Genomic DNA, 25951 nt, shown 5'->3' with positions numbered 1-25951 from the left:
TCTGTTAAAATGAAATCCGACCGTTCGGTCATGTCGTAACCACGTTGGAAACCAAAAAAGAGCTAAAATAATAATATAATAATAAAAAATTATCTTTTAGTAAAATAAAACAAAAAAAATCTATCGGACGTTTCTCTTTGGGATTTTTCTTTCTTAAATTGAATTGACTAATAACAAAAGTGAAACTAAGGCTAAAATCAACTCACAAAATCAAGCTTTGTCCGCAAAAATCACTGAAAAAATGTTTTAAGGTCCAACGCCTTAGCTTTCTCACCAAGTAAAATGGATCATTTTAAGGTCCAACGCCTTAAATTGACCCCCTTTCAAGTAAAAAGAATCACTTGATTCGCCCCTTTTGAAAGAACTACATAGGTCTGATTTCCTCTTTGATGGAGGGTACGTAGGAGCAAGAGCCCCGCTTTTTTCGACCTCAAAAATAAAAAAGAAATAAAAGTTTAGATACATAATTTCACACAATTCTAATCTAAGGCTGTTGTCCTTTGGGACAAACGTGAGAGGTGCTAATACCTTCCTCAAACGTAAAGATAACTCCCGAATCTGGAATATTCTTCATGACCGGTTTCCTTTGGTTTTTCTAACATTTTCCTTTCAATAAACGTTGGTGGCGACTCCACGCATTTTCCTCCTATGGAAGACGCACCTGTGAGCCTCGCCTCGCTCGCCCACAAAAGGGTAGGTTGCGACACCTGCCAATTAGGGGTTTGGCGGCTTTTTGCAAATTTCGCCCATGTAGCTGGATCAAGACCATACTTCACTGTAGGATAATTTATTTGTTGACCCTCATTGTCAGCATAGACAAATTTTAGAAGTCAAGGAAGACTTAAATTGCCTCCACCTACTTGCGACTATTGACATCACCTTCTTTTTGGCAACCTCACATTCAAGGATGTCAAATTTGCGTTGCATTTCAAAGTTGTTATGTAACAGTAAGTGAATGATTCATTTAAAAGTGACTTATAAAGACAATCATAAACATACGTGTACTTAAAACCACTTACCAAAATATCTTCCCATATTAGGTTCTTTAAATTGTTCGAGACAAGATTCCAATTGGAGTGGATAATAGGAATTTTTTCTCTTGCCACAACCCCTAGATAACTATGAAATTTTTCTTTATAGGGCCCTGATCCTCTACCAGTAGCAGGATTGACGTTAACAATTGGTCATGGATTATCTAAGCTTCTAGTAGTCAAGCTTCTAAGCCTGGTGGATTGTCTAGTCCTCCTTGAAGTAACCTCGAGAGGATTATCTGAATGTGGCGGGGACCTTGGGGGTGTTGCCATAAGCCTGTGGAAATAAAAAAAATTCAGTTTGGCAAAGTCAGTTATGTAATACACAATAAGTTGTAAATTTAATTATAAATTTATGCATTACAATTAAAAGACATGGAATATGTATATGGTACTTTGTGCTTACGCAGTTATGTAGGAATGTTCTCCCATAAACCCTTGTCATGATCAGTACGATTTGCATATACATCATCTTCTTGTTGTTCATCATTAATCAAAGGCATGTCTTTGGAGAAAGGCGGCATGTCACTGACATCAAGTGTTGAACCATCAATATGGTGACCGATAGAAATTGTTCTCCCTTGCAAAACCACTTACCATCTAGAGTTGTTGGGATCTTCTACATAAACACTTGCTGAGCTTGCACTGCCATAATGAATGGGTCGTCCTCGTAACCTACCCTTTGAAGGTCTACTAAAGTAAATCCCATTTGGTCTTGACGCACACCGGTATTTCCATTGACCCACTGGCACTTGAATAGAGGTACTCTAAATTGACTGTAATCAAGCTCCCAAATATCTTCCATGACTCTATAGTAAGGCATGCATGCTTGAATGAGATTGTTATCTGAAGCACTACAAAAGTGATCAGATTGACCATCAACAGTCACCCCACTATTCTGCACACTACTTTTATCATCCTGGGACTTTGTGTAGAAAGAATAATGATTGATATCATAGCCCTTCCAAGTTGGACCGACAACTAGCAATCTTAATGTGTTCGAAGCACTATGATCGGCGAAGATTGTTTCTCTAAACCATAGGATAAAATTTCTATTGTGCTCTTGCAACAACCTCATCATGTTCATTTTTGGGTGAATACCAGTAACATGTTGTTTGTAAGCATCTATGTATGGGATGACCTCTGTTGTGTTATGTAATACGTATAGATGAGCTTGTGACAGTTGTTGGCGATCCATAGTTACAACATTGAATCCTCGTATGCCCCGACCTTCAATGGAGAAGTCATGACGACTTTGAGGAACTCCCACTAATGTATCAGTGTTTATATATTCTGAACAAAACTCAATAGCTTCCTCAACAACATATCTTTCAACAATGCTAGCCTCTGATCGATATTGATTTTTTGTATATCCTTTCAACACCTTCATATAACATTCAATAGGATACATTCAACGTAAAAACATGGGCCCACACAACGAATCTCCCGTACAAGATGAACAATTAAGTGAATCATGATGTCAAAAAATGATGGGGGAAAATACATCTCTAATTCACATAGGATAATGGCTGCCCGATTCTCCAAATCATCCAATTGTTCTGGGTCGATAACCTTTCTACAAATAGCATTAAAGAAAAAACACAAGCGGGTTATGACAACCCTAAGTTTCTCAGGCAAGATACCACGAACGGCCACTGGCAACAGTTGTTGCATTAACACGTGACAGTCATGAGATTTCAAGCCAACCAACTTTAAATCATTAACTGACACAAGGCTCTTGATATTGGAAGAGTATCCTTGTGGGACTTTAACATTTTTCAGATAATGACAAAAATGTTTTTTCTCCTTGGTTGACATTGTGTAACATGTTGGGGGCAAATCCTGACGACATTTGAGACCATCCTTTGTCTTGCCTTTGATGTTAAGAAGGGTGCCAATTAAACTATCACACATTTTTCTCCACATGCATTACGTCGAGACAATGTCGAACATGTAGATTGGTCCAATAAGGAAAATCAAAGAATACTGACCTTTTCTTCCAAATGTTCTTGCCAGCATGATCCTTCCTTCGTGTCTTACCAAAAATAGTTACGATGTCTTTCACCCGATCATACACTTCATGTCCAACTAACGGTTTCGGGGCACCTTCAGTATCATGGGTTCCATTAAATGCTTTCTTCAATTGCCGATATGGGTGATAATGTTTCAAAAATCTCTGTGCCTTGTATATACCGTCTTCTTGCCATGTTTAAGTTGGATGAAACTCATGTTTTGCTCAAAGATTGGACATGCGTGGTGTCCTTTGACACCATATCTGCTCAAATTCCCATAAGCTGGAAAGTCATTAACGGTGCAAAATATCATCGCACGCAATAAAAAGGTTTGTCCAACATTTGCATCATACACATCAATCCCGTCTACCCACAACTTGCGCAAGTCTTCAATCAATGGAGTTAGATAGACATCAATATTGTTTCCTGGCTGTCTTGAACCCGCTATCATCATACACAACATCATGTATTTGCGCTTCATGCACAACCAAGGAGGAAGGTTATAAATCATTAGCAAAACAGGCCATGAACCGTGACTAGTGCTCAAGTTACCAAATGGATTCGTGCCATCCGAAGCAAGACCAAGCCGTAGGTTTCTTGGTTCCGCTCCTAATTCAGGATACAAGTGATCAATTGTCTTCCATTGTGGAGAATCAGCGGGATGTCGGAGTAACCCATCATTTTTTTTCTGCCAACTGCATGCCATGTAAGGTTTGAAGCATCGTGTGCACTAGCAAACAATTGCTTAAACCTTGGTATAATTGGAAGGTACCAACAAACCTTTGCTGGACGATTGTTGTTTGTGCCTACATCATCACTGTATTTTCCATCATTCACTTTGTATCGTGATACCCCACATGTCGGGCAATTGTGCAATTCCGCAAACTCATTTTTGTATAGCATACAATCATTACAGCATGCATGAATTTTCTGGTACTCCATACCCACAGGACATAATATCTTCTTTGCCTCGTAGTGACTCTTGGGTAACTTGTTATCGTTAGGAAGCATATTCTTCAATAACACAAGCAACTCAGTGAGACTTTTGTCACTCCACCCAAATCTGGCCTTCAAGTTGACCAAAGCTAGCACCGCAAATAACTTAGTGAAGGTTGTGAACCCCAAGTACAATGACAACTTTGAATATGTTTGTAATTCTTTATAATAGGGTGCATGAGCTTGCAGAAAACCCTCTTGCCCAAGATCGCGTATCATGTCTTCCATTCGATCTCCGGTTTGTACATGGTTTTAGTGTCAGCGACGGTTGGGATGTGTGGCAATTCAACGTGCCATATCCAATTTGTATAACTTCGACTGAAGCCGCCACAAATAAGATGTGATCTAATGTCATTTAATGAATGATGCCTTCCATTGGCGCAGTTAACACATGGACAGAAATAATTTTCACCCAACATGGGTGCATGCTATTGCACAAACTCCAAGAAATCTTCAACCCGCTTTTCATACTCGTCACTTATGCGCAGTGCTTGAATCCAACTTCGATTCATGTTTTCTATTCTATCAGAGCGCCTCTGTTATGCCGTATGCATGAAATTCCCATTCAGGAACAACCTTTTTTCTTCATTCATATGTACAAGTTAAGTATGTTATGCTAAATTTGATGAAATTTCGGCAGCATTCGACATTGGTCTCCAAGTACACCAAATGAAAGCAGTCACATAAATTGACCATAATCAAGTATGCACTCGAAATTTTATCAAATATAACCCAACATACTTAACCTATAAGTACGAATGAAGTAAAAAAAAGAGAGTTCCCAAACTGTACGAACGGAAAATTCAAGATTCCATACCACGACTAATCCAAACTATCCGTATTAATCATGGTACGGAATCTTAAACGGGAAACTAGGGTTCACTCCAAATGCACATATTTTTAATGGACAATAATAGTAATATATGAACAACAAACTTAGAATCCAAACAAAAGTCGGATTAAGTTACATACCTAGATATATAGATGGTAATAACAATAAAGATGAGTCAGGTAATGGCAGCTTCAAATACTATGACTTTATCTTCGGTCAACCAACAAAGTGAATTGTCCAAAGTATCTTTAACTTGGAGTGTTGAAGGCTCTATTATGTCTGTGGATCGTGTCATTGTCACAGTTTCACTTGGAGTGTTGAAGGCTTCTATTCATGATGATGATTCAGGTATGTTGATGTTTAATCCCCCTTTACCCTCTTTCAAGGTCGAGGCTATTTAAAGGCTTGGTTTTGGTGTTGTTAATAAGTTGTTTATACAATTGAGTGAGCCTCCACATGAGAGAAAAGATGAACATGAACACTCCAAAGGGTTCCCTTTCTTGCAAATGGTTTTTCACTCACCTCAACCTGAGTTGAGGCACAAGAAAATACCCTGGTGGATGAGGAGGACAACTGCCCTTTGTCCCATTTACAACAATTCTAGTGTCCTCCTATTTTGGCTTGGTGGGGAAGAAGCTTTGGCACTAGAGTCACTCAAAGAAGAAGAGATCATTGAAGGGATTTCAGACACAATTTTAGGCTTCCTATCACATTCACTTGAGTTTTTCAACGACAATGTGAATTCTGAGAAGTACTCTCAAGAATACAAGGTGAAATTCAATAAAGTGTTGAAGAGCCAGTGGGGAATAGATCCATTATTTTTAGGCTCATATAGTCATATGGCAGTTGGATCAAGTGGTGATGATTTAGATACAATGGCATCATATATGAGGGTTAACATTTTGTTGTTTGTGTATCCCAAAGCACAAAGGAGGTTAACATAGTTCTGAGAGGTGGCATCATATATGAGACCAGGATCAAGTGTTCTATTAGGTTCAATCTCACCAGCTCCCATAGCAAGAGGAGAAGCATATTGAAATGGGTTTCCATTATCCCTTACTGGATTTGGAGTATTATCAAGGGGATTTGCAGTTGTAACCAATGCAGATCTTATAGCAGCTACACTCCAATCAGGGTGTGCTGCTTTCAAAAGAGCAACAACACCAGATGCATGAGGACATGCCATGGATGTTCCAGACAACAAATTGTAGTCACTTGACAAAAACACATTTGTGCCAATTTTGGCTGAATGTTTATTTGGAACAAAAGCAGCCAAAACATTGGAGCCAGGTGCCATTACATTAGGCTTCAAGATCCCCAAGTAGCTTGCTGAAGGACCTCTTGAAGTGTAATATGCAGCCGCTGGTGATGGCTTTATTCCAACAAATGTTTGTTGAAAGTTGATGTTGGCAAATGGTATTTGAGCACTTTTTGCGTACTTAATCACCGATTTTGCATCATTTGGGCTGATCACAATGCTTGGAGTGAACAAATGTCCTGTTTCAATTAGTTCTAGATCCTCAGAGATAAACACAGCCCCATACACACTGGCCGCAATAACACAAGCTATTTGGGTTAAGACAGAAACTGAGTATAAGGCATCACATATAATGATCCCTCTTGTGGCTACTCCGGTTAATAATTTTACCGAGTTGCATGCTGATACAATCTTGTTGTAAATAAGTGGAAAATTCTCCACTATTGAGTTAGTAGCAAACAAGGTCCAACCCACAATGATTTTACCATCTCCCAGTGTCAAGCTTCCAAGGACTAAAGTAGACATTTTTAAATTAGGGGGACTAAAAAATATTTTTAAATTTGGAGGACAAAATAAAATTGATTCTAACTTGAGAGACCAAAGACCTGTTTAAGCTAATAATTTTTCTTATAGTAAATTTTTCGTTCCATTTAACTAATGGTTTGTTTGGTTGTGAAGTGAAAGATAGAATACATAAAATTGAAAGAGTTAATTAAAAAAAAAGAAAAATAGAATGAAAATAAAATTGAATGTTGAGTTGCTTGGTTAGAGAAATAGAGTAAAATCTAAGTAGTATTGTTTGAGTTGAATGAAGTGAGATGAGACAATTGACTTAATTATAAATTTTATCATTCAGGTTTTCATTTTTTTCCGTCTTTTATCACCATTAACAGAAGATAGCGATAAAGGACATGTATAATGTAAAATGAGCAATGCACTGCTAAAGACAGATATGAAGCCACGTAAATGGAACACAAACAACATTTAAATCTGAATATCATCTAATCTATTCCAGCATCATGTAAAATGAAGACACAAGACAGCTAATCAACCATCCCCTCCCCCCCCCCCCATTGAACGTATACATCAGATCCAACTACAAATAAAACATCAACGAGATTATCGATAGCGATAAAGGACATGCATGGAAATAATATAAGAAAGAAGCTGACCTGGTTGTCATCCAAAGGAAGTATAACATGATTACTTTCTCCACTGAACTGGTCCACCAAACAGCACTACTACAGGAAATGCATTGAAATAATATAAGAAAGACAATGGAATTAATGCATAAAACAGTTAAGAAAACAACACTACAGGAAATGCATCGAAGAGAGGTTCAACGAATTAGTTCCTCAGCAGTTATGCATCACAAAGTTATTTAATTTAGCATCTACAAATGTTTGTTAGCTAGGGAAAGACTGCAAGCAGAGACAACTATTTATGTATCACAGAGTTATGTAATTTTGCATCTACAAATGAACATCCAGCTTAACCATCATTTTTTTTTTTTGGTTTCTTTAGCTGTCAAGTTTAACGACGTGGTCATGTGCAGTTCCAAAAGATACACCTATTGCTACACAATGATTTTCTGACAACATAAATAATCCATTAATACTATATAATTAAGCCCATTAATATCTTGAATATTCGGGTGCTCCCTTATCACACATGTTCGCCAGTTAGATGGAGATTAAGAGTGCGTTTGGATAGAGAATTTTAACTGAGGAAAGTAATTTATCAGAGAATTTGAATTTCTATAATTTAGAATTCATTGTTTGGATGCTTTTTATGAAGAATTTAAAATTTTGGAATTTTAAAACAGAATTTTAAACAACTAAAAATCTGGAATTTCAATTTCCTTCTAAAAGATGAGAAATTGAAATTCTCTTCTTACAGTCTTTTTCAAGAAACACCGTCTGAGCTCCTAAAATATTGATCGGGTGTGAACATTGAGGAATACGCATAACTAGCACACCAACCATCTTTTTTCTTTTTTTTTCATTCATTTTTTTCATCCTTATAATTTTAATTTTTTTTTATCCAAACACAATTTTGAAAATAAAAGAATTTCAATTGAAGTATTTGAAATTGTTAAAATTTAAAATTTTTTAGATTTTAAAATTTTTCCATCCAAACACACTCTTAATTAAATTACTACTATAATGCAAAGTATTTTTATATGAATATAGGTCTAAAGAGATGTGGAAAAAGTTGCAGATTGAGATGGCTGAACTATCTAAGGCCTAACATTAAGCACGGGGAATTCTCCGATGAGGAAGATAGAATCATTTGCAGCCTTTATGCTATTATTGGAATCAGGTACTAGTTATTGCTACCCATTTTTTTGCACTATATATGCATAGCTAGACCCACGAAACTGTAGTTAACAAATGTAAAAATAATTATTCCCTTCAAGATCCAGAATATTGAGATATATTGGACATTTGTTTCCCTTGTTTCTACAATCACAAAAGGGGTAAGTAAAATAGCAAATAAAAAAAAACACACAATTTGAGAAAACTCTGTAGTCATGTAGAATTTGTCTAGATTTGGGTTGCTGGTCTTCAACTTGGATGCCAAGTTTAGATCTAGCCACAACGTGCAGTCATAGATGTTGTTGGGTAAATGTCCACATTGATTTATAAATCATTCTTTTTCATGATGATATTGTAGGTGGTCAATTATAGCTGCTCAGTTGCCAGGCAGGACTGACAATGGCAGGACTGACAATGATATCAACAAGTATTGCAACAACAAACTTAAGAGGAAACTCATGGGGTTGCTTCCTTCATCTCATCAAAGAATAGCACCCTATCAACAATTCTCCTCTCAAAACCCTTCATCATTTCCTTCTCACTCATCACTATCCTCTTCGTGGATATAGGGACTACTACTACAACAACTCTAATCATTAAGAGCCCTTCAAGCAATCACAGAAACACAACAACAACCTCAACTCTCTCCCTTTTTAGCAACACCAAGAGCCCTTGGTCAGTGTTAGTCGCATGCAGGCATAAGTATTAACCCATGACAGACAGTTCCATGCTTGTGTTTGGTAGTGAAACAAGTTGCAGCTCCTCTGATGGAAGCTGCAGTCAGGTTAGCCTTGGTAGAGAGATCAAACAACAAGACATCGGGTTTCAGAATTTCATGTTTCGAGATCATCAGAACATGAACAAATTCATGATGAACATTAATCATGATGGAGGTCAAGAATATGTGAACCAATGGACACGGAACCGAAACGGGTACATATTTCATACTGAACAAACAACATTGGATTATGATCTTCAGGTCATTAGGAACCTAATTTGTAGAAATAGTAGAGGTAATAGTAATAATGCGTACTTGACTGTTGATGAAAACAAGACGGAGGAGAAGGGTGTTCAAATATTATTCAAAAAGAACTTTGTGCCAATGTTGATAAGCTATTATATTATTATAGTTATGACACTTGTTTTTGTGGAATACTTATCCTTGATTCACATATGATTTTTCTTCAGGTGACTACAAAACCAATTGTTATATATCCAAACAGTTGGGAAACTTACGATGCTACCTAAACGAGTGGGTGAGTTTATTTGATGTGGTTGTACTATTACATTTTAAAGGATGGGTAGGCCTACTTTGTCTTAAAAATTGAAGAAAGATCTATTATTGAATATAAGTATCAAAATTATCATATAAAAAATGAACCACTTGGATTGTGGAAATTATTCTGCTGTAATTAAAGTAATTCATATTCTATCAAATAAAAGAAACAAGCGGTAAAGGCAAACTTATGGAAAGGGTAAAAGTATATAGGTGTGTGCCTATCCCTTCTCTTTGCCATTTTGGTGAAACAATTTTATTCATTTTATTTGAATTGTACAACTGATTCAAATTGTTGTCATGCGTGATTTATCATTTAAAATAGAAACTTACTCAGAAGTAGGAGTCTTAGTAGTGTAAGTGGTAGCTTGGTACTGGTATGGAATGACAGATTTCACATCCTTTTATTGATAATCGTATAGTAGGAGTGTTAATTGTTGAGATTTCTTAGGAGGTTTAGGTTGGTCATCGTCATACTTAGCTGTTTACATTTTCTTTGCTAGATCTAATTTTTGTATATTTTCTGACTTTTGAATCTGTAAAATAAACCCAGAAGATGCGAGGATAATTATTTTCACTCTTTCAAATCTTTGTCAGGTATTCTATTTAGTGTGAAATTTAATTTCATACTTTTGTTATTGTTTATGAACGTTATTCATGTGATAGCATTTATATGGAGATCAATAAATCCTTCAATTTTTAGAAAGAAAAGTAATTAAGGACGAGTTTATTCAATATCCTTTCCCCGTCCTATAGTTAGATGACAGCCATTTGCAGCTTTTAGATCTAAATGTAGTAGGATGCAGAACAAGAAGCAGCACCTCATTATTCACATCAATTACTATTATTAGACTTTGTTGGAAACAAATTAACACTTCATATGAAAAAAAAAGTTAAAATAATAAAAATATATATGCATCAAAGAGTGGTGAAGAAGACGTGGCCATTACATATGCATTTGCATTACATAGTTTGGACAGTGAGAGGAGGGAGAAATGTTCCTTTTTTATCTCTACATTTAGAGCATTTAAGGTGTAACATCAATTTAGGTCAGCAAATGAACTCGAGAAATGCAGCCAATGCCACAACCAAGTAGATACTTTTAGTATATTAGTATATTTTCGTTTTGTCATACCACAAGTTGAGTGGTAGAAAGTGAAAGTGTTTTATGAAAAAAGATAACCTGAAGAAGCTTACAATTTGTCCAAATATGTTTTCACATCATTCAACCAAACAAATAGTTTGTAGTCTTTATCCTTCTCTTTCAAGTTTCACCTATTTTCCAGAGTGTGAGCATAAGGATGGTGTAAATTAACAATTACTACTACAAAAGGTTGTTTTCACGACGTCGTTTCTAAGACGGTTATGAAGGATCGTCTTAGAAAAGAACGCAGTGACATTTTTGTAATTCGGGGGACAAATATTCAAATTTACGACGCACATTCTAAGGCGGTTACAAATAACTGTCTTAGAATGTAAAGGTCAAACAAGACAACGACGGGTAGCGCCTAAGACCGTCCTTGTATTTTTGTTAATATTTTGTCCCACACACCCCTTGAATGTAGTTGCGAACATTTTCGAGCCCAAACAGTCTACCCCGCTATGCCCTAGGTGAAACCCCAAACACTCTACCTCGCCCCAAAAAGCAGTAACCCGTGAACCTTGTGGATCTCGCACCATGAAGATTGTCGGTGTGGAGCTCGCGCATTGAAGATTCCTCATACTGAGCTAGCGCCGTTTGGCCATGGAAAGCGCATCTTGTCAAGTCGTATTGGTAAGTCATTAAACAACTACACGCATCTATTGATATTTATTTATTTGCTTCATAAGCGCGTTTGTTTGTGCTTTGTGTTGTGACTGGTGTCCCAACATTAGAGAGTCTCAACAGAAAAGATGAAAAAGGGTTTCATCACCTCTTTTACCCTGAGTTCATTGAGTGAAAAAAAGCCTTTGCTTTCATTGTGGTGAGAAATTACACCCTCTACAATCCCATTCTAAGCTTCTAATAAGCAATTTAAATTGTTATATCTAGATAAAAATGAAATGGTAAATTGTTTCAGTCAATTCAAACAGTCCAGTCCTGGGTTGGAGCAAGGACTGGGAGAGCCAAACCTGTCTTGTTGCCTTGTATGCTGGATTGACTAAGAGAAGTGTCCAAGACTTTGTGAAGTCATGTGATGTGTGTTGAAGGAACAAATGTCAAGCCATATGCTGGACTCTAATAGCCTCTAGAGATTAATAAACAGAATTGGGAAGACACTTAGATTTCATTATGGGTTTTCCCAAGAGGCTATGAGGCCATTCTATTTGTGTTGATGATAGACTATTAAATATAGCTATTTTGTTGCTTAAGCACCCTTGTATAGCGAAGACAGTCACTGACTTATTTTGAAGATGTGATCAGGCTGCATGGTATTCCCAAATCAGTGGTTAGTGACATAGATTCCTTTATCTTTAGTCATTATTGGAAAGAATTGTTTAGTTTGCGAGGGACGTTACTCCGGATGAGGTTTTCGTATCATGTTGAATATTTTAATTTTGCATTAATAAACACAATCTGAGGTTTGGTCTAGATTATGTGATCCAATTTATCCAATGCATTAAGGTACACACAGTAATAGACGCTACAAAATCACTTAAGCTATTCATCATATGACTGTGGCTTTTAGTTTTGAACGCTTATTAGGACAAACAAAACAAATACTACTTAATTACTTATCAATATAGAGGGAAAAGTAGTGTTTGGAGAGGATGAAGTTGGAAGGGTAGCGGAAGAGGAGGAATTAGATAGAAGTATAAGAGTGTTGTCTTTTGTGCTTTCTTTTCTCTCTTAGGTAAAGATAGGTCAAATCCAAGTCTTTGTTGAAGTCAATTATGTAGCATTAGCATACCCCTTTATTTTCTTTCTTCTATTTCTCTTGGTTTGCTGCTAAGTGAAACAAAGTGGAAGTTATTTCAAAATTTGCATTTGAAGTTGAAAAATAAATTAACTACTGAGGATCCAACTTTGTGTTCCAGTTGAAGTGAATTACATGAACAAACACCTAGTGGATAGAGTAGTGAGAGTAGAAGAACCTTTGGATCGAAGGCAGCTTCTGTGTAACAAACCTTTGGATTTGAGAAGCCACTACCTTATCTTCATAGCCCTGCCAAATGGAATGGATTACTTAGCTTTAGAGGGTCAAATTCCCAAATGCCAAAGGCCACCATCCAGTCACCCCTTAGAGTGTCAAAAACAAGTTATTCCCTTAATTTGTTCTGTAAGTGGGAGCATACCATCATCACAATTACCTCAAAGATTTTCTTGTGTTGTTTAGATAAATTTCTCAATAAATAGTACTTGTTACATAATTAAATAAAAAGAAAAATAAAATAAACTAGTCTCACAAGTTAAAACAAGAATAAACTAATTTGTCTAAACCCTCTCAGAGTGTCATTTAGATTATCTAAAAGCTGATTTAAACTTATGCTTATGGATAAGCTTAGTTTATGCTTATGAGAAAAATTTAATTCATTTTACCTTCTCAGCAATTTCATTTGACTTCCGTGCATGGTTTCTCAAATATTCATATTCAAACTTAGATATGATAATTAACGAACTAGGCTTTGTTACATTACTAATTTTGTCTTTCATGGCATTCTCCCTAAGAATCTTGAGCTTCTCCAAGGCTAAAGCTTTTGACGATTTCACTACTTCTAGCTCCTACACGACACCTTGAAATCTTTTCTCAGTCACCTTTATCTCCAACAAGGCCTTTTTAATCTCTTCTTTGGTTTCTGCAACCTCTCCATTTATTATAAGATCTTTTTCTTTTTTTGCTACTTTTATTTCGGACTTGAGCTTATCAAGAGTTTGTGTCAAGTTACTCACTATTGATTTGGCCTTTTCCTCTACAGCAGACACGACTTCAAATTTAGATTTTGCTCTCAAGAGCTTGTAACTGAGGTTTCAAACTTTTGCACCAATTTTCGATTTCGTGTTCTTTAAATGAATCGTGGTTGCACTCACATACTTCAGTTGATTTCTTGTGACATCCATAGAGGCCATAAACTTAAAACCTTGTTCTGTAATGGAAGCCAAGTCTTTCTTTGCTGCCTCTATTTCTTCTTTTGTAGGCTCTAACACACCAACATGTCTTGATTAATGTTCTTCTATATGCTCAATGCTTTGACCACCTCTTTGAAGTAACCTTTTCCCCGTTTTGTTAACAAACTTGAACTCATTCTTCAACATATCAATATCAGACAATGTCGTGGCCAATTTCATTTCGAGCTCTTTTGTATCATCTATCGCTTGAATGGCCTCTTTCAATTTGTTCCTTGTGTTTTCAACTTGTTCAATGTCTCTAAGTTCATTGAAAGCATCCATTCTGGCCAATTGAACCACCAATTGTTCTTCACTGGCTTCCTCAATCTCCTTCCTCAGTTTTTGTGCTACTCTTGAGAAGGACTACATGCTGGATCTCGATGCTTTGATTTTGTTCTCCACTCGCAGTTTCTCCTGCAAAACAGAACCCACATGAAGCTTAAGTTGGAACAATTCCCACTTAGCATGTTCCAATTCTGTCATAACTTGTGAATACTGATTATCATCGTTGCTCGGTTTCACATACTTCTTTAGTGGTGCCATGTCTCACATTTCGGCTTTTGCCTTGTACATAGATTCCCCAATCATAGAGAAAAGATATTTCACTGTCTGTTTAGCATTGGAAACCTCAGCTTCTGCTTGAGCTTTTGCACATTCTACTGCCCATTTGGTCTCTTTGTACCGAACAATATCATTGCTTCGTTTGTGGAGTTGTTTTGCTTTTGAAGAGTGCTTCTAAGGAATATTTACCAAAACAATGTTGTTATCAACTGCTCTAATTAAAAGGACACAAAGAATCTATAAATAGATATTTTTAAATTCAAAATCTTAATAATGTTGTGTTCATGTTGTGTGGGCAAGAATTGTACACGAAGACATATTGGTGCAATGATTTTGACATATACAAAGAAGACCACTGAAAGACATGAGTGACTAGAGTAGAACATATGTTGTGTTTATTTCATCACTAGATAAGACATTTATTGTTATTGTTGTGTGTTTGGTAAGGGTTTTTCAGAAAATCTTTTGAATTTAGATTTATTACTTAACAGTGACAAACTTGTAAAAATTCTTGTTGAGAAAAATTGCACAAACCAATTTAGTAGAAAAAATGGTATCAACTGCAGCTAGTTGAAGATTAATGAGGAACATACATACCGTTGAGAAATTCTTTTTCAGCGAAGGACTATTAACATCTGCAATATTCCTGTTACGATATAAGTTAACAGCGGCTTTAACCAAACCAATTCCTCTTGTTGTGCTACAAGGCTTTGAGGCTGAGCCATCCATATCCTATGTATTCCTGTTTGGAACCACACCTCCGAACTGATGAATGTTTAATTCAGATACATAATCAGAATTGTTCAATTAAAATTTGTTCTATAATAATAGTGTCACTTTTGAACTAGTAGTTGCAAAAGGGTATAACACAAATTAAGTACATGTGGTATAACTTATAGCTAGCTAGCCTAGCCACACTAAGCATGATATAATTAAGAAACCAGCATAAAGGCTTCAAATGGCTTACCAGCTGAGTGAGATTGTTGTTGGAGATTGGTTAGCTTAAAAATCAAACATGTTAGGAGGGAGAACTTTTGTGGTTGAGAATTGTAATAAGCTCAAAGGGTTGAGAATAGGAAGAGGGTGATGAGGTCCACATGACTGCTTGCTTTTGGACACATTCTACTGTTATTCCTTTTAGATTTTTCGTACAATATTCTCCTTGTGCTGTGCCGGTATGTATTACTTTTCAAAAATTAAGATATTCTTTTTCACTTGTTGCTTCTTCATCCATTTTTTTTATGACTTGTATGTCTAAATTTGATGTTCACATTAGAATTGAGATATTACTGAAATTTTGACAGGAAGAGTGGATAATGATGTTTAATTCTTATTTGAGAGGATACATGATAAGGTTGTTTAAACTAACTAAAAGAAGTTGAGTTTTTGGGTCTTTCTTCATCTTTTTAATTTGTATTGTACTATAACTCCTTTTCAGATAAAACGTGAAACAACCAAAATATTTATTTTATTCACTATTATAAATTTTAACAAATCAAATTGACTGTTAAAGTATTAAATAATTCCCTTCTTGAAAGGCTTTGAGCTAATTTTTTTTTTCAGTTTCAATGACTTTAATGTTAAATATTATAATAAAATTAAAAATGTGCATGACAAAATTTTCAAACTTAAAAATTAATTTAAATTTTAAATTTCTTAAGTAGTCTCGTCTTAAATCTTGAGATTTGAAATGAAGTGTCAAATGATTAAATGAAGAATAGAAATAAAAAAAAAACTGGTAAAATTATTTGTTACTTTCGCTTAGAGAAAACTACTTTTTTGAAATGTGGCTTATCCTTTATTTTTATATATAGAAACTTAAAATAATATAAGTAAAAACCCTTCATCAGCATAAGATAAAAAGAACACTATTTGAAATTCGTTCTTCTTGTCTTTCTTCTTTTTGCGGACTGTGGTTAGTAGAAGATTGAACTTGAGGTTTGACAGCACAATTAGCATTGTACTTACTCTTCCTACCATGCAAACCAGTAAAGTTATAATTTTCGGCCTAGGGTGTGCGTATCAGCGATCCAAGACCCATGATAGTGTACTTACCGCTCAGTTATTATCCACTAGTACACAGGCCCATGAACACGACCCATTTATTTTAGTTTTGGGTATGTTCGGGTAAGTTCGGCCTATAAATCCGTCTGCCTTTTAATAATTAAATGTGAGATAATAAAAATTGAAAGTTTGAAAGAGAAGACAAACCCACATCCACATTGAACCACATGCATGACATGATATATATAGTCTCTATAGACTCTATAGACTATATATATCGTGCATGTTTCTGAACACATAATTCAAATCATGACATTGAAAAGTCAATTTTTCGTTTTATACCTTATTTTGTGTTCTAGTTACATTTTAATTCTCTTATCACAAAATTAATTGCTATAATATCCCTAGCAAAATTCAGAAAGTAAAAGAGATCACAATTGAGACTATTAATTAGTAAAGCATATGTATATGTTTAAAAGATCTTCATTGTTAATCATTGAACTACTAATTTGTGGCACACTCTTTTCCCTAGGATTCTTTAATTGCTCCAAGCATTGTCATGTGAGAGTGAAAGGTATAGATTTCAGCCAGATAGGTACAAATTCAATAAAAGAGACATCACTTTATATTTTGTACCTAAAGGATAATAAATATAATAATTAAAAAAAGTCTCATTCTTAATGAGGATGATTCCTTCCTACTTTTTTTGAGTTTAAGGTAAACGTTTGGAAGGAAAAAAAAGGAAGGAAAAGTAATTTTTCCTAACATCAGAATTTCTTTTTAATTTGGTAGAAGAAGGAAAAATCTTCATGAATTATCTTCTTTACTTTTGGAAGATGAGTCAATTTGGTAGCATGTTATACTTGAATTTTATTTGCCTCTTTTAATAAATGCAGTTTGCCAATAGGATCCTAAACACAACCACAGGTTCTAAATAATGGCCTAATTTGGTTAAAAATTATTGATCCACGTTTGCAACAGTGTAACACATAGTCAAACAAATACTTATATAGTGTCTCACATGAATTTCACTATAAATAATAAAAAGTTAGTGAAAAAAGTGTTGCACGCATTCCTTGAACCACTGTAGGCAAAGAAACAAATAACAAGTTGTGTTTCTACCAATTAGCAACCAATTGAGAAACAAGTTTCTATGTAATGATGTGAAACTAAGACATTAATGTACCAGTGTTAAATCATATTTACAAGATCATGTTATATTTTGTTTTTCGGCTAAACATTCATAACATGTTATTTTGCTAGTATAAGAAATAAGTAAAACATATTAACAAATCATAAGGAATTGGTTTATAAGATAATAATTTGTTCAATAGGGACCAAATTTTGCTATCTTTACTTTCTTGGTCACTGTCTCCAGTCTATTGATTCTCTATTCAAGATCCATTAACCCCTCAATAAACTGTCTTGATTCATTCTTCCCATTTTCATCTTCATAATCTTTCTCCAAAGCCTCCATCAATTGGTTCAATAGTGTCTTGAGAAGGATTTCCAAATTGAATAGTTGATGCAATCCTACCCCCTAAGGGTATTGGATAGAAGACTCTAAGAGGATTGGGTTAGAGCTGCTAAAGAAGGCCCTGGGGTTCTCATGAACCTCAGGGTAGATTTCTGAGCCCATAGGCCAAGGTTGGGTCCACTCTACTTTGTAAATATTAGAATAGGTTTTTCCTTCTTTTGGGCCTTGTATTTTGGCCATTCTAGTAGTATAGGGTTTTAGCCTTGTATTTCAAGGCATTTTGAGTAGCCTTTGTAGTAGGGACTTTTATTATATTTTCATGTATTTTGGCATAGGGGTGAGCTTAGCTATTATAGGGGGTGTGTAGCTAAGCTCTAGCTTCTCATCTCAAGGAAGTGAGCTTAGCTATTAGAGAGGTGTGTGTAGCTAAGCTCTAGTTTCTCTAGGAATCTTCTCAAGGAAGCTTCTCAAGCAAGTTTGTCAAGGAAGCTTCTCAAAGAAGTTTCTCAAGGAAGTTTATCAAGGAAGCTTCTCAAGGAAGTTTCTCAAGGAAGCTACCTAGGCTATAAATAGAAGTATGTGTAACACTTGTGGTAACTTTGATGAATGAGAGTCTTGTGAGACACAACTCAAAGTTCAACTTCTCTCCCTCTTTTTCTTCCTTCAATTTTGTGCTCCCCCCTCTCTCTTTCTCTCTCTCTTTCTTTTCCTCCATTGAAGCATCCTCTCCAAGCTTCTTATCCAAGGCACATTCTTGGTGGCGAAGCTCCTTCTTCCATGGCTTATTCCCTAGTGGATGGCACCTCCTCTCACCACTTCTCGTTTATCTTCCGCTGCATCTCCATGGTGGAAAATCACAATTCAAGGAACTCATTGAAGCTCAAAGATCCAGCCTCCATTGAAGCTTCACAAGCAAGCTTCCATCAAGGAATTAAACTTCAATGTTCAGACTTCTTTAGAGGCACTAAATTTCGTGCTCTTCTCTTCCTCTCCCTTCATTCATCTTCTTCTACCTTCAAGCTCTTATCCATGGCTTCCTATGGTGGTGAGCTTCTTCTAGAGTCATCTTCTATTTGAAGTGGCATCTCCATTCATCGTTCTCCTTCTCCATTCCGCTGCAATCAGACCTCAAGAAACAAAGGAATCCATTGATGAAGAAGATCCAAGGCCTACAAGCTCTACATGGAGCTATGATCGAGGCCGTACCCGAATCAAATAAACATTAAAAATGCAGTATCTAAGAAGTGATCCTAGGTCGTCTCCCAACGAGCAATAGTCAACCAAACATTCATAATAGATAGTAATAAAACAGTAACGAATTGGGGGGGGGGGTTATTTATTTTTGTAAATTAAATAGCGAGCAAATTTTAATTAGAAAATATCGGAATTAAAACACATTGTTTCCCCTTGATTCACAAGTCTCTTATCCTAGGTTACGAGAATTTATCCTTTATCAGTTCAACCACTTAATCCAACCCTAAATTAAATTACTAAGCAAAATTTAACATAAGGCTGTCATTATGTGATTAATCAACACACACACCAATTAATCATGAACAAAATTGATCATTAAGCATGAACATAAATTAAGCGCAGAGACAATTAATCAAGCACTAAGCATGCATGGATTAATAGCAACAAATACAGACTAATTAGTGAAGAGGAAAACCTGATCAGAATTCAATAGTAATAATAAAGCCTCAAAGAGAGTTGTGCTTGATCCTTAAGAGAAAACAACGCTGGAGACTTAGCCTTCCATTAATCAGTAGAAAACAAAATTGCAGATTGAAGCAGAAAATGAATTTTATTGCTACAGGAATAGTAAAAACTGGAATTGCAAACCTAAAATTATTCTTTCTCCCAAAACGAAAAAGACTCCTAAAACTAAAACCTTGGTGCTGTTATATAGGTTCTCAGCCCCAAAGCTTATAAATCTGTTTTAAGTCCAAGCCCATAAATAAAATAAAATCTGGACAAGATAAGATAAGATTTGATAAAATAAAATCTAGATAAGATAAGATATAATCTAGATGAAATAATATCTAGATGAAATAAAAACTGGATAAGATAAGATTTGATAAAATAAAATTGTCTGCTCTCTTCAAGTCCAAGTCCAATTTCGGATTCAATCCCAATTGCTTATAATTCTCTTGAAATTAAATTAAAAACACGAAATTAGTCCAGTAGGCCCAAATGATAAGACTGCATAATTAATTTGACAATTAAGGCTAATTAGTAATTAAAATGGTGACAAAAAGGGTTGAGAATTAGGAGAAAATGGTGACACATCAAATCCCCTCACACTTAGCCTTTTGCACTCCTGGGCAAAATCAAAAAGCAAAGCAAGGAACAAATCTAGAGACATTAACGAGAAACAAACAGACACAAAAACAATTACATATTTCTTAATGAATCTTAAGGAATGAAAAGAATGGGTAACATCCAACATGTAAAGAGTTAAAGAATCAAGCCCTCATGAAAATCATCCAAGCATCTCAAACATGGCAAGATAGTCAATCAACTCAAGAATGAAAAGTGATAAAGCCTCACAAGATATGCACTTTATCTCTCAAGTGTCTAGGCTACTGTTACTCTCAGAGCACCCATGAAAACAAACACCACATAGACTTGGCAAGACTCTAAAATTGACAACCACATCACAAACACATGCACATGAGGATCGAAAGGTCTTTTAAGGTTGTAATGGGGCCAAGGACAAGGTAGATGAAAGTATGGGATAGTAGCTAAAACCCAAAGGAATAGAGGAGCAATGGGGAATAAGTGGGAAGTAAGAAAAAGTAGTAAACCCCAAAACCAAAATTACAAATTAAGCTTTAAAAAGTAAACCCAAAACAAAATCAACCAAGTCCTCAAACAATCCAAGTCTTCAAACCAAGACCTCATTTATTCAACTTCATTCTTTTTCCTTTTTTTATTTTTTTTGTTTATTTATTTATTTTGTATTTATTTATTTATTTTGAACGTGAACAGTAGCAATTGAAAGCATTTGAAAAATAAAGCAACAATTAGGCAGTGTATGTATACATCATCAAGCATGGCCAATAAAAACATATCATCCAATGAAACATACCCCCCCCCCCCTCACACTTATTCCCAAAACAATTCCAAAATTCCTTAAGAGTATGTTTGGATGGAGAAATTTAATAGGGTAATTCAATTTTTTAAAGGATTTTAATTACTTTTCAATTAAATAAGATGTTTGGATAAAAATTTGAAAAGAAATTGAAATTTGAGTATTTTGATAAGGGATTTTAGTTAACTTAAATATTAACATTTCAAATTCCTTCCTTTTATGAAAGAATTTAAAATTCTTTTATGCCAGAATACCACAGCTTCTCCCGAAACATCCTTCATCCTCTCACTATTCTCTCTCTTGGCTTCTCCCGAAAACCTCCGCACTCAGCTGCCGACGGTGGTTTCCGGTGACTGCATCGGAAAGTTTGTGCTGGTCACAAGCAAGGTCAGTTCTCGCCTCTTCTCTCACTCTTGAATGCATCGAAAACCTCCTTCATTTTTTACTGCAATGGAAAGTTTGACGGCATCGGAAACCTCCTTCATTCTTGCAAAGTTTCTCACTCTTGTCTCTCTCTGTTGCAGCAGTTTTTCCCTCTGCATTATTCCGAAAAAGGTGTCGATCACAAGCAAGGTCAGTTCTCGCCTCCACCGATGCACTTTTCAAATAGATGGTTCATTTTTCATTATTCCTACGATTATTATTTCTATTTCTATTTTTATTGTTCAATCTAAGCGTAATAAGGCGTAGATCTAGAAATCACGGTGTTCATTTATTTCTTGTCTATTTTCATATGCTATGTAGTTTGTGCTGGAATTTCTAATTCTTATTGATGCCTGCAATTTGACTCCTTTGATAATAGTTCATTCAAACAAGATTCAATTCCTATAAGTTAATCCTTGCTGAAGAAAGAAAACTAGTGCAATTAGTAGGTTTGTGATAGGGAAGTTGGTTTTTTTAGTTTTTTTAATGGTATAAATATGAGATTCAAGAATGTGTTTTAGGGGCAATAAATCATCCGCTTTTTTTGAGAGAGATGTAGCTTTTGGGATCTGTTAGTTTAAGAAACAGTGAAAGATAGTAAGCAGTTTAGGGGAAGTTTTTTATATTTAAATCTATGATTAAGAATATATTTTTTATTTGTAATAAGTGGGGTTCGTTTTATTCCATGTTAATGTTAAATTAATGTTGATGGAAGAAGGGTAAAAGGCTTATTGTGTTGGAAGAGAGGGTTCAAAGTCTAGTTGGGAAAAAGTGTTAGAAGATTGCCCATACTCTTTGTAAAAGCTCTTGCTGGTAATAGAATAGTATTTAATAAGTTATGATAGGTGGGTCAGCAAGTTCATGAAAATAGGCCAGACCCCTGGCTGCACCTAATGCTACTTTAAGCCTCCTTATCCAATCCATCTAGATTCCAGACTTTCCTACATTGGCAAAATCATTTGGAACCCTCTTTATACTGATTACATCAAAATATGTAGGAACTAGAATGTAAGAGGCGAAAGGAACATAATTTCAAAAAGAAAATAAATAAGCACTGAGGACTATACCGGAGGCGTCCGACTTCCATCAAACATGTAGGGGAAAGCATCCCTGGTTATTCTGACATTTGTAGCTTTTCTTGCTGACTGATCTCGAATAAAGGGATGCTCTATTAACTTCTGGGCTGTTGGGCGGGCTGATGGATCTCTTTGTAAGCATAGCTGAATGAAATTCTTTGCCTCACTTGAGAGGTGATCCAAAATTTCAGGCATATCTCTGTTGTTACCAATTTTAAATATTGCAGCTACCTGGTGAATACAGGCATTGAAAAAACAATGTTGGTCCTTCATACTCTTCAAATAGGCTCCTAGCAAATATGCAAATACATGCTAGTTCTAAATATCCAAAATCATACCCCTTCATACTGATTCCAAGGAGGCTTTGATGCTGCCATTTCAAGAATTGTGCATCCCAAACTCCATATATCAACAGGAAGACTATAGCCATTTGTATTCATTACAACCTAAGAAAGCAAACGTTGGGATACATTAAAACTTACAGTGGAAGAGATAAGGATGTTCTTGTTCAAAAGTAATTACAAGATGTGAAAAAGAAAGGAAAAAATACTTTACCTCGGGTGCCATCCAGTATGGACTCCCTTTGAATGAAAGCATGGAGGAAGAAGAATTTATCTGTTTCAGAAAAATCATAATTCAGGGATGATCTCCATCACAAATCAGAAACCAACCAAAACCGAAAATTATACATTTTGAAACTTTTTTTAGGGGCAATAAATCATCCGGTTTTTTGAGAGAGATGTAGCTTTTGGGATCTGTTAGTTGAAGAAACTGTGAAAGATAGTAAGCAGTTTAGGGGAAGTTTTTTATATTTAAATCTATGATTAAGAATATATTTTTTATTTGTAATAAGTGGGGTTCATTTTATTCCATGTTAATGTTAAATTAATGTTGGTGGAAGAAGGGTAAAGGGCTTATTGTGTTGTAAGAGAGGGTTCAAAGTCTAGTTGGGAAAAAGTGTTAGAAGATTGCCCATACTCTTTGTAAAAGCTCTTGCTAGTAATAGAATAGTATTTAATAAGTTATGATAGGTGGGTCAGCAAGTTCATGAAAATAGGCCAGACCCCTGGCTGCACCTAATGCTACTTTAAGCCTTCTTATCCAATCCATCCAGATTCCAGACTTTCCTGCATTGGAAAAATCAAATGAAGTAAAATAATTTAAGTAATGTGATAGAGTTAATAATTTGTGACTATTGGCATCAGAGCTATATTACTATTTTGTGTTATGTTCCGGTTAACTCTTATCAAAGTTTCTCCATGACACACTGATTTCTAGTCTTAGAATTGGTAACGAAGAAGAAGCCATTACTTTGTATTTCTAACTATTGAGAATATGTTTGATATCTTTAGTTTAGGAAAGAATAATTGACAAGAGAAATGAGATTGTATTAAAATCTCAACAGTATGTCCATTGTTATTCGTCTACAAGTTTGTATTAAAATCAGGATCTTAACAGGTCCATTTTAGTATACTGATCTGGTAAATAGATATGGGGCTTATAGTTGACAACTGAATGTTAAACCATCTTAGTATTAAGAACAATTGTGCTGATTTACAATGAAATGGGCATATAAGAGGTTTGCTTGTCAATAGTCAAGAGAAATGAGATTGTATAAATTTACAGAAAAAAAATTCTCTTCACTCCATCCCTATTTATTTATATATTTGAGTCTGATACAGTATGTATGTTTTTTTTTTATCGGGTAAATGTCAATAGTTAATTTTTTAGTTTTTGTTAGCATGCATGGTATATACGGAGTAGTGAAGGAATTGAAAGTACCCGAGAGACTATCCATCAAAGTGCCATTTGGAATGTGCTCATACACCAACATTTGTTCACCCTAAATTTTGATCTACATAGCTAGGAAAAATTATTAGGAAGTTTTAGACCATTAGGTGTCTATGGTCTTAGTCAATTTCTTCGTGATACATATTCAAAATGTGGTTGTTTATTAGAGACATTGAACCAGCCGGAGGTATGCAATCTTAGTCAACCAATAAACAAGTTGTAGGACAGCTCACGAAACCCAACTGGTTTATTTTTAAATTGAAAAAAATAGATTTGACTTTGACTTCTACCCTGAGATCAGAACCAAGCTGATGAGAAATTATTGGTGGGTCATGAGTGTGTTTATAATTTGCTTAAATCTCCACATGTCATATAACTAAGGTTTTCAATTGTGATCATCATTTTGTCGTGAGTTTTGACATTGTAAGTGAGAAATTGTAGATACATTTTGTTTTCTTAATATAAATAAATAAAAAAAATCCAAAAACCTTGACGTTATAGCAGAAATTATAATTACGAAGCTGTTTTAAAACCTTTCATTTAATCAAATTTTTCAACTTACAAGGAAAAGTTAACAAAATCAGACTATCATGTGTATAATAAACTTAATAAATTACCGCTGAAACTTAATAACCATGCTCCACTTTCTTAATAACCATGCTGCTTGTCTTTATAAAAAAGTTAATGTATAATAAACTTGTCAGCACTAGGATTTTTTAATGTATAATAAATTTGTTGTTCCACTAGGATTTCAATACAAATTCTGTTGCGCCTCATAGGTAAGGGAAAGAAAACTTTACCCATAATTTTATGCATTATATATACTATTTGTTATTTTCTTTTTTTGTCGTAGAGCTTTTGTGAATAGTTTATTAAAGTTAATAACATCCTTTGTTATTATTACTTTTCTTTTAGTTATATAGTGTGGATAAAGAAATGGAAAGTAGTATAGTTGATGCTTCGGCTGCTTCAAGAAAATGTAGAAGAGATGAAGAGGAGGAAGAAGAACTTGAACAAGTATTTTTCATTATTGTTAGTGTTGTCACTATGCTTTTGGGTGCACTGACTTGGTATCATGACAAGTACTTTGTTAAGGAACCTGCCCGAAATTTGGAATTAGAAAGGCATAGTTTCCTCAATCATCTATACAGGAGAACAGAAACTGATTGCATTGAACAATTAAGGGTCAGTAAAAAGACATTTTTTAAGCTTTGTAGAATTTTACAAGAGAAAGGGCAATTGGTAAAAACAAAAAATGTTCCTATAGATGAGGCTGTGGCAATGTTTTTGCATATCCTTGCTCACAACCTAAAGTATAGAGTTGTGCACTTTAGTTATTGTAGATCCATGGAAACAATTAGTAGGCAATTCAAGAATGTCCTGCGAGCTATAATGAAAGTAAGCCAAGAATATTTGAAGTTCCATGAGTATAATATAGAGGGCTCGGTGGAAAACAAATGGAGATGGTTTAAGGTAAGTTTGTCATTTGTTAGTAATTATAAGGTACTTTATGTGATTGTGACTTATTTTTTATTTTCAAATGTTTGTAGATTTCGATTGGAGCACTTGATGGGATACATATTCCAGTAACAGTTTCTGCAGAAGATAGACCTAGATATCGTAATAGAAAAGGTGATATCTCTACAAATGTTTTAGGAGTTTGTGGTCCAGATTTAAGGTTTATATATGTGTTGCCTGGGTGGGAAGGGTCAGCA

The 25951-nt window shown here is 35.2% G+C and overlaps 2 long non-coding RNA genes and 1 pseudogene across 2 annotated transcripts; 1 reads left to right on the top strand and 2 right to left on the bottom strand.

Moving 5' to 3' along the window:
* Nucleotides 1–987: 987 nt before the first annotated feature.
* LOC114395020 lies at nucleotides 988–4999 on the bottom strand. Its single transcript, XR_003662925.1, has 2 exons — nucleotides 1438–4999; nucleotides 988–1308 (listed from the first exon to the last, which is right to left on the bottom strand). It is a non-coding gene; the product is annotated as an uncharacterized LOC114395020 (long non-coding RNA).
* Nucleotides 5000–5053: 54 nt separating this feature from the next.
* LOC114397170 lies at nucleotides 5054–5815 on the top strand (annotated as a pseudogene).
* A 7061-nt stretch (nucleotides 5816–12876) lies between these two features.
* LOC114395019 lies at nucleotides 12877–15482 on the bottom strand. Its single transcript, XR_003662924.1, has 3 exons — nucleotides 15339–15482; nucleotides 14969–15136; nucleotides 12877–14545 (listed from the first exon to the last, which is right to left on the bottom strand). It is a non-coding gene; the product is annotated as an uncharacterized LOC114395019 (long non-coding RNA).
* Nucleotides 15483–25951: the final 10469 nt, after the last annotated feature.

Source organism: Glycine soja, chromosome 18 (assembly GCF_004193775.1).
Source record: "Glycine soja cultivar W05 chromosome 18, ASM419377v2, whole genome shotgun sequence".
NCBI lineage: Eukaryota > Viridiplantae > Streptophyta > Magnoliopsida > Fabales > Fabaceae > Glycine > Glycine soja.
This window is presented reverse-complemented; position numbering and strand designations above follow the sequence as displayed.